Source organism: Drosophila ficusphila, unplaced genomic scaffold (assembly GCF_018152265.1).
Source record: "Drosophila ficusphila isolate 14025-0441.05 unplaced genomic scaffold, ASM1815226v1 contig_378, whole genome shotgun sequence".
Taxonomy (NCBI): domain Eukaryota; kingdom Metazoa; phylum Arthropoda; class Insecta; order Diptera; family Drosophilidae; genus Drosophila; species Drosophila ficusphila.
Genome location: NW_025064289.1, coordinates 89,628 through 103,898, shown reverse-complemented (window position 1 = coordinate 103,898; position 14,271 = coordinate 89,628).

Here is a 14,271-nt window from a genome sequence, read left to right as displayed (position 1 = left end):
TGCATTATTGGTTTATTTTCGAATTTTTGGTCAATATTTTGTAATTTTTTTTGACCCCCGACCTGTCAAAATTTGCAAAAAATGGGTTTGCAGAAAAGTGACCAGATCCCAGCACTGCTTAGCCCATAACTTTTGAAATTTTTACCCGATTTAAAAGTGGAATACCTCTCTGAATTTGTTGTTAAAATATCTATCTAGCTGCATTATTGGTTTATTTTTGAATTTTTGGTCAATATTTTGTAATTTTTTATGACCCCCGACCTGTCAAAATTTGCAAAAAAAATGGGTTTGCAGAAAAGTGACCAGATCCCAGCACTGCTTATCCCATAACTATTGAAATTTTTACCCGATTTAAAAGTGGAATGCCTCTCTGAATTTGTTATTAAAATATCTATCTAGCTACATCATTGGTTTACTTTCGAATTTTTGGTCAATGTTTCGTCATTTTTTATGACCCCCGACCTGTCAAAATTTGCAAAAAATGGGTTTGCAGAAAAGTAACAAGATCCCAGCACTGCTTATCCCAAACCTTTTGAAATTTTTACCCGATTTAAAAGTGGAATACCTCTCTGAGTTAGCTATTAAAATATCTATCTAGCTGCATTGTTGGTTTATTTTCGAATTTTTGGTCAATATTTTTTAATTTTTTATGACCCCCGACCTGTCAAAATTTGCAAAAAATGGGTTTGCAGAAAAGTGACCAGATCCCAGCACTGCTTAGCCCATAAGTTTTTGAAATTTTTACCCGATTTAAAAGTGGAATACCTCTCTGAATTTGTTATTCGAATATCTATCTAGCTGCATTATTGGTTTATTTTCGAATTTTTGGTCAATATTTTGTAATTTTTTATGACCCCCGACCTGTCAAAATTTGCAAAAAATGGGTTTGCAGAAAAGTGACCAGAACCCAGCACTGCTTATCCCATAACTTTTGAAATTTTTACCCGATTTAAAAGTGGAATACCTCTCTGAATTCGTTATTAAAATATCTATCTAGCTGCATTATTGGTTTATTTTCGAATTTTTGGTCAATATTTTGTAGTTTTTTATGACCCCCGACCTGTCAAAATTTGCAAAAAATGGGTTTGCAGAAAAGTGACCAGATCCCAGCACTGCTTAGCCCATAACTTTTGAAATTTTTACCCGATTTAAAAGTGGAATACCTCTCTGAATTTGTTACTTTGAATATCTATCTAGCTGCATTATTGGTTTATTTTCGAATTTTTGAACAATACTTTTTAATTTTTTATTTATTTAAAAGTGGAATACCTCTCTGAATTTGTTATTAAAATATCTATCTAGCTGCATTATTGGTTTATTTTCGAATTTTTGGTCAATATTTTGTAGTTTTTTATGACCCCCGACCTGTCAAAATTTGCAAAAAATGGGTTTGCAGAAAAGTGACCAGAACCCAGCACTGCTTAGCCCATAACTTTTGAAATTTTTACCCGACTTAAAAGTGGAATACCTCTCTGAATTTGTTATTTAAATATCTATCTAGCTGCATCATTGGTTTATTTTCGAATTTTTGGTCAATATTTTGTAATTTTTTATGACCCCCGACCTGTCAAAATTTGCAAAAAATGGGTTTGCAGAAAAGAGACCAGATCCCAGCACTGCTTAACCTTTTGAAATGTTTACCCGATTTAAAAGTGGAATATCTCTCTGAATTTGTTATTAAAATATCTATTTAGCTGCATTATTGGTTTATTTTCGAATTTTTGGTCAATATTTTGTAATTTTTTATGACCCCCGACCTGTCAAAATTTGCAAAAAATGGGTTTGCAGAAAAGTGACAAGATCCCAGCACTGCTTAGCCCAAACTTTTGAAATTTTTACCCGATTTAAAAGTGGAATACCTCTCTGAATTTGTTGTTAAAATATCTATCTAGCTGCATTATTGGTTTATTTTCGAATTTTTGGTCAATATTTTGTAATTTTTTATGACCCCCGACCTGTCAAAATTTGCAAAAAATGGGTTTGCAGAAAAGTGACCAGATCCCAGCACTGCTTATCCCATAACTTTTGAAATTTTTACCCGATTTAAAAGTGGAATACCTCTCTGAATTTGTTATTAGAATATCTATCTAGCTGCATTATTGGTTTATTTTCGAATTTTTGGTCAATATTTTGTAGTTTTTTATGACCCCCGACCTGTTAAAATTTGCAAAAAATGGGTTTGCAGAAAAGAGACCAGATCCCAGCACTGCTTAACCTAACTTTTGAAATTTTTACCCGATTTAAAAGTGGAATACCTCTCTGAATTTTTTGTTAAAATATCTATCTAGCTGCATTATTGGTTTATTTTCGAATTTTTGGTCAATATTTTGTAATTTTTTATGACCCCCGACCTGTCAAAATTTGCAAAAAATGGGTTTGCAGAAAAGTGACCAGATCCCAGCACTGCTTATCCCATAACTTTTGAAATTTTTACCCGATTTAAAAGTGGAATACCTCTCTGAATTTGTTATTAGAATATCTATCTAGCTGCATTATTGGTTTATTTTCGAATTTTTGGTCAATATTTTGTAATTTTTTATGACCCCCGACCTGTCAAAATTTGCAAAAAAATGGGTTTGCAGAAAAGTGACCAGATCCCAGCACTGCTTAGCCCAAACTTTTGAAATTTTTACCCGATTTAAAAGTGGAATACCTCTCTGAATTTGTTGTTAAAATATCTATCTAGCTGCATTATTGGTTTATTTTCGAATTTTTGGTCAATATTTTGTAATTTTTTATGACCCCCGACCTGTCAAAATTTGCAAAAAAATGGGTTTGCAGAAAAGTGACCAGATCCCAGCACTGCTTATCCCATAACTATTGAAATTTTTACCCGATTTAAAAGTGGAATGCCTCTCTGAATTTGTTATTCGAATATCTATCTAGCTGCATTATTGGTTTATTTTCGAATTTTTGGTCAATGTTTTGTCATTTTTTATGACCCCCGACCTGTCAAAATTTGCAAAAAAAGGGTTTGCAGAAAAGTGACAAGATCCCAGCACTGCTTATCCCATAACTTTTGAAATTTGTACCCGATTTAAAAGTGGAATACCTCTCTGAATTTGTTATTAAAATATCTATCTAGCTGCATTATTGGTTTATTTTCGAATTTTTGGTCAATATTTTGTAGTTTTTTATGACCCCCGACTTGTTAAAATTTGCAAAAAATGGGTTTGCAGAAAAGTGACCAGATCCCAGCACTGCTTATCCCAAACCTTTTGAAATTTTTACCCGATTTAAAAGTGGAATACCTCTCTGAATTTGTTGTTAAAATATCTATCTAGCTGCATTATTGGTTTATTTTCGAATTTTTGGTCAATATTTTGTAATTTTTTATGACCCCCGACCTGTCAAAATTTGCAAAAAATGGGTTTGCAGAAAAGTGACCAGATCCTAGCACTGCTTATCCCATAACTTTTGAAATTTTTACCCGATTTAAAAGTGGAATACCTCTCTGAATTTGTTATTAGAATATCTATCTAGCTGCATTATTGGTTTATTTTCGAATTTTTGGTTGATATTTTGTAATTTTTTATGACCCCCGACTTGTTAAAATTTGCAAAAAATGGGTTTGCATAAAAGTGACCAGATCCCAGCACTGCTTAGCCCATAACTTTTGAAATTTTTACCCGATTTAAAAGTGAAATACCTCTCTGAATTTGTTATTAAAATATCTATCTAGCTGCATCATTGGTTTATTTTCGAATTTTTGGTCAATATTTTGTAAGTTTTTATGACCCCCGACCTGTCAAAATTTGCAAAAAATGGGTTTGCAGAAAAGTGACCAGAACCCAGCACTGCTTAGCCCATAACTTTTGAAATTTTTACCCGATTTAAAAGTGGAATACCTCTCTGAATTTGTTATTCGAATATCTATCTAGCTGCATTATTGGTTTATTTTCAAATTTTTGGTCAATATTTTGTAATTTAGTATGACCCCCGACCTGTCAAAATTTGCAAAAAATGGGTTTGCAGAAAAGTGACCTGATCCCAGCACTGCTTAGCCCATAACTTTTGAAATTTTTACCCGACTTAAAAGTGGAATACCTCTCTGAGTTTGTTTTTAAAATATCTATCTAGCTGCATTATTGGCTTATTTTCGAATTTTTGGTCAATATTTTGTAATTTTTTATGACCCCCGACCTGTCAAAATTTGCAAAAAATGGGTTTGCAGAAAAGTGACCTGATCCCAGCACTGCTTAGCCCATAACTTTTCAAATTTTTTCCCGACTTTAAAGTGGAATACCTCTCTGAGTTTGTTATTAAAATATCTATCTAGCTGCATTATTGGTTTATTTTCGAATTTTTGGTCAATATTTTGTAATTTTTTATGACCCCCCGACCTGTCAAAATTTGCAAAAAATGGGTTTGCAGAAAAGAGACCAGATCCCAGCACTGCTTAACCTTTTGAAATGTTTACCCGATTTAAAAGTGAAATACCTCTCTGATTTTGTTATTAAAATATCTATCTAGCTGCATCATTGGTTTATTTTCGAATTTTTGGTCAATATTTTGTAGTTTTTTATGACCCCCGACCTGTCAAAATTTGCAAAAAATGGGTTTGCAGAAAAGTGACAAGATCCCAGCACTGCTTAGCCCAAACTTTTGAAATTTTTACCCGATTTAAAAGTGGAATACCTCTCTGAATTTTGTTATTAGAATATCTATCTAGCTGCATTATTGGTTTATTTTCGAATTTTTGGTCAATGTTTCGTCATTTTTTATGACCCCCGACCTGTCAAAATTTGCAAAAAATGGGTTTGCAGAAAAGAGACCAGATCCCAGCACTGCTTAACCTTTTGAAATGTTTACCCGATTTAAAAGTGGAATACCTCTCTGAATTTGTTATTAAAATATTTATCTAGCTGCATTATTGGTTTATTTTCGAATTTTTGGTCAATATTTTGTAGTTTTTTATGACCCCCGACTTGTTAAAATTTGCAAAAAATGGTCTTGCAGAAAAGTGACAAGATCCCAGCACTGCTTAGCCCATAACTTTTGAAATTTTTACCCGATTTAAAAGTGGAATACCTCTCTGAATTTGTTTTTAAAATATCTATCTAGCTGCATTATTGGTTTATTTTTGAATTTTTGGTCAATATTTTGTAATTTTTTATGACCCCCGACCTGTCAAAATTTGCAAAAAAATGGGTTTGCAGAAAAGTGACCAGATCCCAGCACTGCTTATCCCATAACTTTTGAAATTTTTACCCGATTTAAAAGTGGAATACCTCTCTGAATTTGTTATTTGAATATCTATCTAGCTGCATTATTGGTTTATTTTCGAATTTTTGGTCAATGTTTCGTCATTTTTTATGACCCCCGACCTGTCAAAATTTGCAAAAAATGGGTTTGCAGAAAAGTGACCAGAACCCAGCACTGCTTAGCCCATAACTTTTGAAATTTTTACCCGACTTAGAAGTGGAATACCTCTCTGAATTTGTTATTTGAATATCTATCTAGCTGCATTATTGGTTTATTTTCGAATTTTTGGTCAATATTTTGTAGTTTTTTATGACCCCCGACTTGTCAAAATTTGCAAAAAATGGGTTTGCAGAAAAGAGACCAGATCCCAGCACTGCTTAACCTTTTGAAATGTTTACCCGATTTAAAAGTGGAATATCTCTCTGAATTTGTTATTAAAATATCTATCTAGCTGCATTATTGATTTATTTTCGAATTTTTGGTCAATATTTTGTAATTTTTTATGACCCCCGACCTATCAAAATTTGCAAAAAATGGGTTTGCAGAAAAGTGACAAGATCCCAGCACTGCTTAGCCCATAACTTTTGAAATTTTTACCCGATTTAAAAGTGGAATACCTCTCTGAATTTGTTATTCGAATATCTATCTAGCTGCATTATTGGTTTATTTTCGAATTTTTGGTTGATATTTTGTAATTTTTTATGACCCCCGACCTGTCAAAATTTGCAAAAAATGGGTTTGCAGAAAAGTGACCAGATCCCAGCACTGCTTATCCGATAACTTTTGAAATTTTTACCCGATTTAAAAGTGGAATACCTCTCTGAATTTGTTATTTGAATATCTATCTAGCTGCATTATTGGTTTATTTTCGAATTTTTGGTCAATGTTTCGTCATTTTTTATGACCCCCGACTTGTCAAAATTTGCAAAAAATGGGTTTGCAGAAAAGAGACCAGATCCCAGCACTGCTTAACCTTTTGAAATGTTTACCCGATTTAAAAGTGGAATATCTCTCTGAATTTGTTATTAAAATATCTATCTAGCTGCATTATTGGTTTATTTTCGAATTTTTGGTCAATATTTTGTAATTTTTTATGACCCCCGACCTGTCAAAATTTGCAAAAAATGGGTTTCCAGAAAAGTGACCAGATCCCAGCACTGCTTATCCCATAACTTTTGAAATTTTTACCCGATTTAAAAGTGGAATACCTCTCTGAATTTTGTTATTAGAATATCTATCTAGCTGCATTATTGGTTTATTTTCGAATTTTTGGTCAATGTTTCGTCATTTTTTATGACCCCCGACCTGTCAAAATTTGCAAAAAATGGGTTTGCAGAAAAGTGACCAGAACCCAGCACTGCTTAGCCCATAACTTTTGAAATTTTTACCCGACTTAAAAGTGGAATACCTCTCTGAATTTTGTTATTAGAATATCTATCTAGCTGCATTATTGGTTTATTTTCGAATTTTTGGTCAATGTTTTGTAGTTTTTTATGACCCCCGACTTGTTAAAATTGACCAGATCCCAGCACTGCTTAGCCCAAACTTTTGAAATTTTTACCCGATTTAAAAGTGGAATACCTCTCTGAATTTGTTGTTAAAATATCTATCTAGCTACATTATTGGTTTATTTTCGAATTTTTGGTTGATATTTTGTAATTTTTTATGACCCCCCGACCTGTCAAAATTTGCAAAAAATGGGTTTGCAGAAAAGTGACCAGATCCCAGCACTGCTTATCCGATAACTTTTGAAATTTTTACCCGATTTAAAAGTGGAATACCTCTCTGAATTTGTTATTCGAATATCTATCTAGCTGCATTATTGGTTTATTTTCGAATTTTTGGTCAATGTTTCGTCATTTTTTATGACCCCCGACTTGTCAAAATTTGCAAAAAATGGGTTTGCAGAAAAGAGACCAGATCCCAGCACTGCTTAACCTTTTGAAATGTTTACCCGATTTAAAAGTGGAATATCTCTCTGAATTTGTTATTAAAATATCTATCTAGCTGCATTATTGGTTTATTTTCGAATTTTTGGTCAATATTTTGTAATTTTTTATGACCCCCGACCTGTCAAAATTTGCAAAAAATGGGTTTCCAGAAAAGTGACCAGATCCCAGCACTGCTTATCCCATAACTTTTGAAATTTTTACCCGATTTAAAAGTGGAATACCTCTCTGAATTTTGTTATTAGAATATCTATCTAGCTGCATTATTGGTTTATTTTCGAATTTTTGGTCAATGTTTCGTCATTTTTTATGACCCCCGACCTGTCAAAATTTGCAAAAAATGGGTTTGCAGAAAAGTGACCAGAACCCAGCACTGCTTAGCCCATAACTTTTGAAATTTTTACCCGACTTAAAAGTGGAATACCTCTCTGAATTTTGTTATTAGAATATCTATCTAGCTGCATTATTGGTTTATTTTCGAATTTTTGGTCAATGTTTTGTAGTTTTTTATGACCCCCCGACTTGTTAAAATTAAAATAAAAGGACCAGATCCCAGCACTGCTTAGCCCAAACTTTTGAAATTTTTACCCGATTTAAAAGTGGAATACCTCTCTGAATTTGTTGTTAAAATATCTATCTAGCTACATTATTGGTTTATTTTCGAATTTTTGGTTGATATTTTGTAATTTTTTATGACCCCCCGACCTGTCAAAATTTGCAAAAAATGGGTTTGCAGAAAAGTGACCAGATCCCAGCACTGCTTATCCGATAACTTTTGAAATTTTTACCCGATTTAAAAGTGGAATACCTCTCTGAATTTGTTATTCGAATATCTATCTAGCTGCATTATTGGTTTATTTTCGAATTTTTGGTCAATATTTTGTAGTTTTTTATGACCCCCGACTTGTTAAAATTTGCAAAAAATGGGTTTGCAGAAAAGTGACCAGATCCCAGCACTGCTTAGCCCAAACTTTTGAAATTTTTACCCGATTTAAAAGTGAAATACCTCTCTGAATTTTGTTATTAGAATATCTATCTAGCTGCATTATTGGTTTATTTTCGAATTTTTGGTCAATGTTTCGTCATTTTTTATGACCCCCGACCTGTCAAAATTTGCAAAAAATGGGTTTGCAGAAAAGTGACAAGATCCCAGCACTGCTTAGCCCAAACTTTTGAAATTTTTACCCGATTTAAAAGTGGAATACCTCTCTGAATTTGTTGTTAAAATATCTATCTAGCTACATTATTGGTTTATTTTCGAATTTTTGGTTGATATTTTGTAATTTTTTATGACCCCCGACCTGTCAAAATTTGCAAAAAATGGGTTTGCAGAAAAGTGACCAGATCCCAGCACTGCTTATCCCATAACTTTTGAAATTTTTACCCGATTTAAAAGTGGAATGCCTCTCTGAATTTGTTATTAAAATATCTATCTAGCTGCATTATTGGTTTATTTTCGAATTTTTGGTAAATATTTTGTAATTTTTTATGACCCCCGACCTGTCAAAATTTGCGAAAAATGGGTTTGCAGAAAAGAGACCAGATCCCAGCACTGCTTAACCTTTTGAAATGTTTACCCGATTTAAAAGTGGAATATCTCTCTGAATTTGTTATTAAAATATCTATCTAGCTGCATTATTGGTTTATTTTCGAATTTTTGGTCAATATTTTGTAATTTTTTATGACCCCCGACCTGTCAAAATTTGCGAAAAATGGGTTTGCAGAAAAGAGACCAGATCCCAGCACTGCTTAACCTTTTGAAATGTTTACCCGATTTAAAAGTGGAATACCTCTCTGAATTTGTTGTTAAAATATCTATCTAGCTGCATCATTGGTTTATTTTCGAATTTTTGGTTGATATTTTGTAATTTTTTATGACCCCCGACCTGTCAAAATTTGCGAAAAATGGGTTTGCAGAGAAGTGACCAGATCCCAGCACTGCTTATCCCAAACCTTTTGAAATTTTTACTCGATTTAAAAGTGGAATACCTCTCTGAATTCGTTATTAAAATATCTATCTAGCTGCATTATTGGTTTATTTTCGAATTTTTGGTCAATATTTTGTAGTTTTTTATGACCCCCGACCTGTCAAAATTTGCAAAAAATGGGTTTGCAGAAAAGTGACCAGATCCCAGCACTGCTTAGCCCATAACTTTTGAAATTTTTACCCGATTTAAAAGTGGAATACCTCTCTGAATTTGTTATTAAAATATCTATCTAGCTGCATTATTGGTTTATTTTCGAATTTTTGGTCAATATTTTGTAATTTTTTATGACCCCCGACCTGTCAAAATTTGCAAAAAATGGGTTTGCAGAAAAGTGACCAGATCCCAGCACTGCTTATCCCATAACTTTTGAAATTTTTACCCGATTTAAAAGTGGAATACCTCTCTGAATTTGTTGTTAAAATATCTATCTAGCTACATTATTGGTTTATTTTCGAATTTTTGGTTGATATTTTGTAATTTTTTATGACCCCCGACCTGTCAAAATTTGCAAAAAATGGGTTTGCAGAAAAGTGACCAGATCCCAGCACTGCTTATCCCATAACTTTTGAAATTTTTACCCGATTTAAAAGTGGAATACCTCTCTGAATTTGTTATTAAAATATCTATCTAGCTGCATTATTGGTTTATTTTCGAATTTTTGGTCAATATTTTGTAGTTTTTTATGACCCCCGATCTGTCAAAATTTGCAAAAAATAGGTTTGCAGAAAAGTGACCAGATCCCAGCACTGCTTAGCCCATAACTTTTGAAATTTTTACCCGATTTAAAAGTGGAATACCTCTCTGAATTTGTTGTTAAAATATCTATCTAGCTGCATTATTGGTTTATTTTCGAATTTTTGGTCAATATTTTGTAATTTTTTATGACCCCCGACCTGTCAAAATTTGCAAAAATGGGTTTGCAGAAAAGTGACAAGATCCCAGCACTGCTTAGCCCAAACTTTTGAAATTTTTACCCGATTTAAAAGTGGAATACCTCTCTGAATTTGTTGTTAAAATATCTATCTAGCTGCATTATTGGTTTATTTTCGAATTTTTGGTCAATATTTTGTAATTTTTTATGACCCCCGACCTGTCAAAATTTGCAAAAATGGGTTTGCAGAAAAGTGACAAGATCCCAGCACTGCTTAGCCCAAACTTTTGAAATTTTTACCCGATTTAAAAGTGGAATACCTCTCTGAATTTGTTGTTAAAATATCTATCTAGCTGCATTATTGGTTTATTTTCGAATTTTTGGTCAATATTTTGTAATTTTTTATAACCTGTCAAAATTTGCAAAAAATGGGTTTGAAGAAAAGAGACCAGATCCCAGCACTGCTTAGCCCATAACTTTTGAAATTTTTACCCGATTTAAAAGTGGAATACCTCTCTGAATTTGTTATTAGAATATCTATCTGGCGGCATTATTGGTTTATTTTCGAATTTTTGGTTGATATTTTGTAATTTTTTATGACCCCCGACATGTCAAAATTTGCAAAAAATGGGTTTGCAGAAAAGTGACAAGATCCCAGCACTGCTTAGCCCAAACTTTTGAAATTTTTACCCGATTTAAAAGTGGAATACCTCTCTGAATTTGTTGTTAAAATATCTATCTAGCTGCATTATTGGTTTATTTTCGAATTTTTGGTCAATATTTTGTAGTTTTTTATGACCCCCGACCTGTCAAAATTTGCAAAAAATGGGTTTGCAGAAAAGTGACAAGATCCCAGCACTGCTTAGCCCAAACTTTTGAAATTTTTACCCTATTTAAAAGTGGAATACCTCTCTGAATTTGTTGTTAAAATATCTATCTAGCTGCATTATTGGTTTATTTTCGAATTTTTGGTCAATATTTTGTAATTTTTTATGACCCCCGACCTGTCAAAATTTGCAAAAAATGGGTTTGCAGAAAAGTGACAAGATCCCAGCACTGCTTAGCCCAAACTTTTGAAATTTTTACCCGATTTAAAAGTGGAATACCTCTCTGAATTTGTTGTTAAAATATCTATCTAGCTGCATTATTGGTTTATTTTCGAATTTTTTGTCAATATTTTGTAGTTTTTTATGACCCCCGACCTGTCAAAATTTGCAAAAAATGGGCTTGCAGAAAAGTGACCAGATCCCAGCACTGCTTAGCCCAAACTTTTGAAATTTTTACCCGATTTAAAAGTGGAATACCTCTCTGAATTTGTTATTCGAATATCTATCTAGCAGCATTATCCCTTATGTTAGTAACCGGGTACCCGGGTACCCCCCGCGGTATATCTGTGTGAAAAGCTTAAAGCAAGTTCAATATTTCATGTTAAGCTCTTAAATCGTCGTTTTTTAACTTAAAAGGAAGCTAGTTGCGAGTTCATTTAATTTATATATATTTTTTTATTATATTTTTTTATGCTTAAACTTCAGCCATCGCCTCATTAGTAACCGGGTACCCGGGTACCCACAGTGGAAAGCATAGGAAATAAAGTGAATAAAATTTTTATAAATGCATGCAATATAATTAATTACATTGAACACACTGGACACGATTTACTAAATGTTCGTCACATACAGGTTGGCGACAATTGGCACAAGACTTGCGTGTCTTTCGCCGTCTTCTTATTGGCAAAGCATTGCAGACATAGCAAGATCCTATAACCATTTTTCTTCCGGTTTTATCTTTTGGAATCTCTGGACCAGGATTTACCACGACTGTTTCTGTCAATGCATGGCCTAAAATACTTTGAATGGCAATCTTTGTTGAAAAGTGACGCATTATTTGTGGATTCGCGGTACGATTTTCAATCATCGGCAATGCTAGTTCCTCACTTAGCTTACGCATAAATTGACGACGTTCTGTCGTTTTTTTTTTATCATTTTATTATTTTTTTAGAATAAATTATATATGTCGCAAGTGAAAAAATGTCTAACATATTAAAAAACATTGCCATTGGCCATCTCGAGGATCGTCGTTGACTGGTGTATCTCCGCACCATTTGGTCCATTGTGTCGACTCCAGTTTTATATTTATTATAGAAATTTATTATTTCTGGTTTCTTTTTAGCGTCATCACTATTTTTTTTTCCTTATATTGTCACTTACTATTAATATTTTAAGAAAAAAATATTTTGGAAAATTTTTTTAATAAAATAAACAAAATTTTTGATATTCAGAATTATGGGTACCCGGGTACCCGGTTGCTAAAAGACGTCGGTAAAGTTGGTTACTAACATATAGGGTTATTGGTTTATTTTCGAATTTTTGGTCAATATTTTGTAGTTTTTTATGACCCCCGATCTGTCAAAATTTGCAAAAAATAGGTTTGCAGAAAAGTGACCAGATCCCAGCACTGCTTAGCCCATAACTTTTGAAATTTTTACCCGATTTAAAAGTGGAATACCTCTCTGAATTTGTTGTTAAAATATCTATCTAGCTGCATTATTGGTTTATTTTCGAATTTTTGGTCAATATTTTGTAATTTTTTATGACCCCCGACCTGTCAAAATTTGCAAAAATGGGTTTGCAGAAAAGTGACAAGATCCCAGCACTGCTTAGCCCAAACTTTTGAAATTTTTACCCGATTTAAAAGTGGAATACCTCTCTGAATTTGTTGTTAAAATATCTATCTAGCTGCATTATTGGTTTATTTTCGAATTCTTGGTCAATATTTTGTAATTTTTTATGACCCCCGACCTGTCAAAATTTGCAAAAATGGGTTTGCAGAAAAGTGACAAGATCCCAGCACTGCTTAGCCCAAACTTTTGAAATTTTTACCCGATTTAAAAGTGGAATACCTCTCTGAATTTGTTGTTAAAATATCTATCTAGCTGCATTATTGGTTTATTTTCGAATTTTTGGTCAATATTTTGTAATTTTTTATAACCTGTCAAAATTTGCAAAAAATGGGTTTGAAGAAAAGAGACCAGATCCCAGCACTGCTTAGCCCATAACTTTTGAAATTGTTACCCGATTTAAAAGTGGAATACCTCTCTGAATTTGTTATTAGAATATCTATCTGGCGGCATTATTGGTTTATTTTCGAATTTTTGGTTGATATTTTGTAATTTTTTATGACCCCCGACATGTCAAAATTTGCAAAAAATGGGTTTGCAGAAAAGTGACAAGATCCCAGCACTGCTTAGCCCAAACTTTTGAAATTTTTACCCGATTTAAAAGTGGAATACCTCTCTGAATTTGTTATTAAAATATCTATCTAGCTGCATTATTGGTTTATTTTCGAATTTTTGGTCAATATTTTGTAGTTTTTTATGACCCCCAACCTGTCAAAATTTGCAAAAATGGGTTTGCAGAAAAGTGACAAGATCCCAGCACTGCTTAGCCCAAACTTTTGAAATTTTTACCCTATTTAAAAGTGGAATACCTCTCTGAATTTGTTGTTAAAATATCTATCTAGCTGCATTATTGGTTTATTTTCGAATTTTTGGTCAATATTTTGTAATTTTTTATGACCCCCGACCTGTCAAAATTTGCAAAAATGGGTTTGCAGAAAAGTGACAAGATCCCAGCACTGCTTAGCCCAAACTTTTGAAATTTTTACCCGATTTAAAAGTGGAATACCTCTCTGAATTTGTTGTTAAAATATCTATCTAGCTGCATTATTGGTTTATTTTCGAATTTTTTGTCAATATTTTGTAGTTTTTTATGACCCCCGACCTGTCAAAATTTGCAAAAAATGGGTTTGCAGAAAAGAGACCAGATCCCAGCACTGCTTAGCCCATAACTTTTGAAATTTTTACCCCACTTAAAAGTGGAATACCTCTCTGAATTTGTTTTTAAATATCTATCTAGCTGCATTATTGGTTTATTTTCGAATTTTTGGTCAATATTTTGTAATTTTTTATGACCTCCGACCTGTCAAAATTTGCAAAAAATGGGTTTCCAGAAAAGTGACCAGATCCCAGCACTGCTTAGCCCAAACTTTTGAAATTTTTACCCGATTTAAAAGAGGAATACCTCTCTGAATTTGTTATTAAAATATCTATCTAGCTGCATTATTGGTTTATTTTCGAATTTTTGGTCAATATTTTGTAATTTTTTATGACCCCCGACATGTCAAAATTTGCAAAAAATGGGTTTGCAGAAAAGTGACCAGAACCCAGCACTGCTTAGCCCATAACTTTTGAAATTTTTAC